At 51.8% G+C, this 5,682-nt stretch overlaps 1 protein-coding gene across 1 annotated transcript in view; it reads right to left on the reverse strand.

Annotated features, from left to right (window-relative positions):
• The window catches only part of FAM131B (family with sequence similarity 131 member B), a 30,876-nt gene that overhangs the window by 24,297 nt on the left and 897 nt on the right, over positions 1–5,682 (reverse strand). The gene's annotated exons all lie outside the window — the stretch shown is intronic.

A 5,682-nucleotide genomic window follows, 5' to 3' on the forward strand; every position in this document is an offset into this window, starting at 1 on the left:
ACAAAGTCCTGCACATAGTAGCTACTCAATAAATGTTTGTTAAATGGATGAATGAATGATTCAACATAATTCAAAAGCCCTTAAACACAGGGCCTTTCTGATCTAGTATGAGATTTCCACGGCTCTGAACTCAGCCGCAGTCAGTAAGTGTGTTCATCGCCCTGGGTTGGTGGCAGGCACTGGCTAGGCCTCCTACGCCCTGCTGCCACAGAGCATACGGACGCCTTTGCTGGAATTGGCTAGATTGCTTGTAGCCTAGGCGAGTCCTCTGGTAGCATCTCACACTTGGGTACGAAGACTTGTCTCTCGGCTAGCTCCAGCAGGTGGAGAGGTCTCCACAGGAAGACCTCAGGGTTCTGGGCGGATCCCCTCTTTCCGGGACTGAGTGTCCATCTGCCGTGTTCAGCGTGGCTCTGGATGGGCAGGTAAATAGTGACAAGCCCAGCGGGAGAAGGCGCCCCAGGAAGCGCCAGCACGCCCTGTGGCTTTGCTCCGGAGCTCAGAGCTCGTGCTCCCTTTGTCGGTGTGGCCTGGTACGGTTTTTCTTATTAGGCCCATCTTATTAAAGGGGGAGGGGGCGGGGGCGGTGGGAACCACCAGAGAAACATCGTGCTTCTTGTCTGGAGCAGCTAGGTTCTCTCTCTATAGTTCACCCCCCTGGCCCCTGAAATGTTTACTCCCTACAGTCACTTAATCTGCAAGGTACAGTGATGAAGGCTCAATCTTCGAGGCCAGACTGTCTCCGATTTTGGCTTTCCTGGGTTCAGGGAGAAGGAAGGCAGCAGACGCTCCACTAGGAGCTGCCTTGGTGCCAGCAACCCGCCTGTGCTGCTGTTGGAGTCCTGGGTCTCCTTTCCTGTCTGCCCTTCCCAGTTCTCTCGGCTGCTGACTCCTCGCCATCTGACCATCTGCTTACTCTGCCCCCACAACCACCGCGCATTTCTGCCTTGCTGATGCTCGCTGTGCTGTTGGGGGCCCATCTGGCTTAGACCTTGGGATGTATGGAGCCCTGCCTCCCTCCTGCTCCTCTGACCTCTGCTCCCTGGATGCCCTCTGCAGGCTCTGCTCGCTGCTGCTTTGGACCTGGCAGGATGAGGCTTAAGGGGCGCCAGGATGGCTCGGTCGGTTAAGCATCTCACTTTGGCTCAGGTCATGATCTCATGGTTTGTGGGTTTGAGCCCTGCCTCAGGTTCCGTGCTGACAGTAAGGATAGAGCATGCTTGGGATTCTGTCTCCCACTCTCTGCCCCTCCCCTACTTGATCTCTCTCTCTCTCTCTCTCTCTCTCTCAAAAATAAATAAATAGGGGCGCCTGGGTGGCTCGGTTGGTTAAGCATCCGACTTTGGCTCAGGCCATGATCTCACGGCTCCTGAGGTCGAGCCCCATGTCAGACTCTGTGCTGACAACTCAGAGCCTGGAGTCTGCTTCAGATTCTGTGTCTCCCTCTCTCTCTGCCCCTCCCCTGCTCACGTTCTGTCTCTGTCTTTCTCAAAAATAAACATTAAAAAATATTTTTAAAAAACACTTAAGAGCTGGATGCTTAACCTCCTGGAAATGTTCTATTATACAAAAGTATGCTTACATATGAAATACATATAATTTCATATATAATTTCCAGAAGAATGTAGATGTAGTGTGTGTGTGTGTGTGTGTGAGTGTTACATATACAAAACATGTGTATATACACACATGCAGATGGACAGACAGCTAGGATTTGATGGCACCATGTGATGGAAAAGAAAACAGTGGCCCCAGTACTTAAGGTGAGGAATGGAGTTGGCGGCTGGCCTGCAGAGGGTGTTTGATGCACCAGACTGGGGCTCTGAAAGGGAAGAAATGATAGATGCAAGGGTGTAAGTGGAGGGCAGGAGTGTCTTCAGATAATAAAGTATTTGCATTGCAATATTTTTTTTGAGTTTTGAAAGTCAACAAAATCCAACATCCAGTTGGCTTCAACTTCCTTAACTGAAAAATGGGATAATAATGTACATTCCTCATGGGTTTATTGTGAGGATAAAATGGGGTGATATGTTTAACATTTATTATTGAGAGACAGAGAGAGACAGAACATGAGCAGGGGAGGGGCAGAGAGAGAGGGAGACACAGAATGTGAAGCAGGCTCCAGGCTCTGAGCTGTCAGCACAGAGCCCGACTGGGGCTTGAACTCACAAACCGTGAGATCATGACCTGAGCCAAAGTCAGACGCTTAACCCACTGAGCCACCTAGGCGCCCCAGGGGTGATATGTTTAAAGTGCTTAGTTTTGTGCCTAGCTCCACATACTTTTATCCAAGTGAGCTATTATTACTGGTGGTGGTTGTTATGGTGGTTGTGTCCCTGCTGCTGCCACAGTGCCCAGCCCCACGCCAGGCACGCTGTTGACCCTCTGTCCATCTGCGGCCAGCATCCGGTAAGAACCTCATGATAGCATCCCTTGTTTGACTGCCTCTAACTTCTTGGTTTATGTTGTGTGCCCTTGAAGCAAATTTTCTGAGACCTGGTGAATATAAATCCTTGGAGGTGTGTAGAGATGTTTTAGGTAGCAAAGGTCCCTGTCTATTTTCTCACCTCCTCTCTCTTGCCTGGCCCCAAGCAGTTGGAAATGATCGGGTGGGAACATCTACTTACTTGCTACACTTTACACATACATACTACCTGAAAAAGCCAATTAGAATTGCTTACTTAAGAAAATCCCTAAGGGGCGCCTGGGTGGCTCACTCGGTTAAGCACCCAGCTTCAGCTCCGGTCATGATCTTGCAGTTTGTGAGTTTGAGCCCACTTTGGCTCTCTGCTGTCAGCACAGAGCGCAGTTCAGATTCTCTGTCTCCCTCTCTCTCTGTCCCTTCCTGCTGTGCTCTCTCTCAAAATAAATAAATAAAAATTTAAAAGAGTCATTAGGGCTTCTCCTGTTCATTGTGTGCATTTTGATAGCATCGACCCTGCAGTTACGCTTGAGACATCCTGGCCTAGTGAATGTGTCCTTCTGGGATGCTCTGAAGTGTTTCTACTTGTATTTAGAAAAGCTGGCTTAAAACTCGTAGGTTTAATGTTCTGCATCCCAAATGCTATTAGTTGTCAGTAAAACTAAGCCTGCCTACGCACTCTTCTATTCTTGATATATAAATAGGTTCAGCTGCCTAACAATTAAACGTACTATATTTTGCACATGCACATTCCTCAAGGAGACATTTAGAGGGTAGATGGCTTTTACTTTTGCGATGCTATCTGGAAACCATCTTCCTAACTTTCTTCCCCAGCTGGGTATATGGTTGACCCTTGAACAACCTGGAGGTTAGGGGACCCGACCCCTGTGCAGTCAAAAATCTGCCTATAACTTTTGACTTCCCCAGACTTTATTAATAGATTATCGTTGTCTGGAAGCCTTACCGGTAACATACACAGCCCATTAACACATATTTGGTATGCTATATGTATTCTATACTGTATTCTTACAACAAAGTAAGCCAGAGAAAAGAAAGTGTTCACTTAATCTTAAGGAAGAGAAAAATACATTTACAGTACTGTATTTCTAAAAAAAAAAAAAAAAAAAAAAAAAAAGCATATAAATAGACCTGCATAGTTCAATGCTGAAGGGTCAACTCTATTTTGAAGGGTTGGCAATGAGACTTTTGGTCTGTAAAGCCCAAGACACAATCTCCAACATGCACAGGAAATCCAGTATCAAATTTCTAGCTGATCTTCATAGGGACAGGCCCAGGACCAGCTCCTACCTGTCAGAAAAGGTCTGCACTGCATGTTTAATATCATACACGGCCACACATGTTTGTGGCCGTAAGAAATGCCGGTGACAAAGGCAGTAAGATGCCAGAGAAGAGAAAAGATCAGTGGGGTCTGAGAAGATGAAATTGTAGTCTTAGGTAGAATTAGTCATTTAATAAAGTTGAAGGAAGGAGCAGGGCTTTGCATATTCCAAGGCCCCTGAGAGGTCTGCCTGCCAACCCTGAAGGGGAAACCAGCCTTTGATGAACCCTTCAGAATTTCCCTTCTGGGCAGAACTGGGACTTGAATAATAACACCAAGCATTATATGGTACTTTCAGATAAAAAGTTTTATTTATTTTTCCATACGATGCAATAAGGGACGTGGACTAAATATCACCACTCTTTTACATAGAAAATGAAGCAGAGAATGAAGACACTTTTCACTTATTTTGGGCACTCAGGCTGGGTCTCTGAACCCTGACCTCACTCTGCTCTCTTGTATCCAGGGTTGCTTTATCTGACACCAGGATGTAGGGGAATATGAAGTCTCACATTACAGCCCTCAAGATACCCAGCTCTAGTCTAGACCCTGCAGCTTACTGGGTCTGACCTGGCCCCATCTCCTAAGCTCCCTGCCTGTCTGGCTGGTTTCTAGAGCATAGCCCAGAGGCTCGCTGACAGCAGGGGATAGCTCATTTGTAGGGCCAAGAACTGGAGATCAATACTGAGTATGGTGTGCCCGAGGGCACTGACTGCCTTAGATGGCCGAGAAGGCTGGCAGCACAGCAAGAGAGAAAAGGAAGCACCCGCGGGTAGATATAGTGGCCTTACAGGCCGAAATGTCATAGGTCTCCATACTTTGCAGGTAGTGAGTGTGTTGGAATTCTAGCGGCAATTTGGTAAATTTCCACGTTCAATTAAAGGTAAAAAGAGCCTAGGTCTTTCCCTTTGGCATAGCCAGGGGCACAGAGTCCAGGGCGGAGGAATCCGGTCGGACCAGTGGGGGGCTCCACCGAACGCAGGCTCCGTTTGCCCCGGGGCTGCCCCGCCGCGCAAAGATTCTCAGATGGGCGGGTCACGGTGGGCGCCGACGTACGGTCCGCGTCCTTTCTCCGGATACCCCCCAGCCCCAAGTCCGCCGGCCGCCCTCGCCTCCACCCCGCCCCCCCACCTCCGTTCCGGGTCTCTCCCTCCCGTGAAGCTTAACTGATCTGCAGGCGGGGGCGCGGGTGATGGGAATTCCTAGAAGCCTTAGGCGGCTGCCCAGGATTTAAAGTTAGGATCCTCCGAGGACCCAGGAGGTTGGCGCTCACACCCCGCCTCCAGGTCACAGAAAGGCCCAGGGGGGCGTGGGCAGGGAGAACCCCCACTCACCATCCCCGTCCACCCCGGATTCCGTTTCCACCCAGTCCTGCCAGTCCGGGCTGAGCCGGAGGGGACCGGGGACGAGGCTGGGCGCGGGGGCGGGGGGGGGGGGGGGGGGAGGGGGGAGGGGGAGGGAGGAGCCCCGGGAGGTGGCGGGGGCAGGTAGCAGCAAGGCCGGGAGAGGAGGGGGCTGGGCCGCGGCGGAGGCGCAGTGGGGCTGCTTCACCGCCTCTGGGGCACCCGTCCGACCTCCGCCGGCTCCGCCGGGAGTGGGGATAGTGAGTCAGATCTCGGGCACCCGCGGGTCGGGCGGGTAGCGGGGTGGGGGGTGGGGGGCGAGTCAGGAAATGACATCAGAGGCCTGTGCCTGGGGAGGGGAGGTCTGAGCCGGGCCGGGGCGGCGGGGGCGGCAGAGCGGGGGCGGGAGGACTTCGGCTGAGCCTCCGGCCTCAGGGCAAGAGCCGGGCCCCTTCCTGGGGGAGTTTCCTGCCGGGTCCGCCCTCCCCGCCTCTCCCCGCCCCCTCTCCGGGCCGCTCCTTGTATGGTCTGAGCGCCGCTCTCTCCCCGCCCTCTCCTTCCCTCCCTCTTCCCTGCGT

Source organism: Felis catus, chromosome A2 (genome assembly GCF_018350175.1).
Source record: "Felis catus isolate Fca126 chromosome A2, F.catus_Fca126_mat1.0, whole genome shotgun sequence".
Classification (NCBI taxonomy): Eukaryota; Metazoa; Chordata; class Mammalia; order Carnivora; family Felidae; genus Felis; species Felis catus.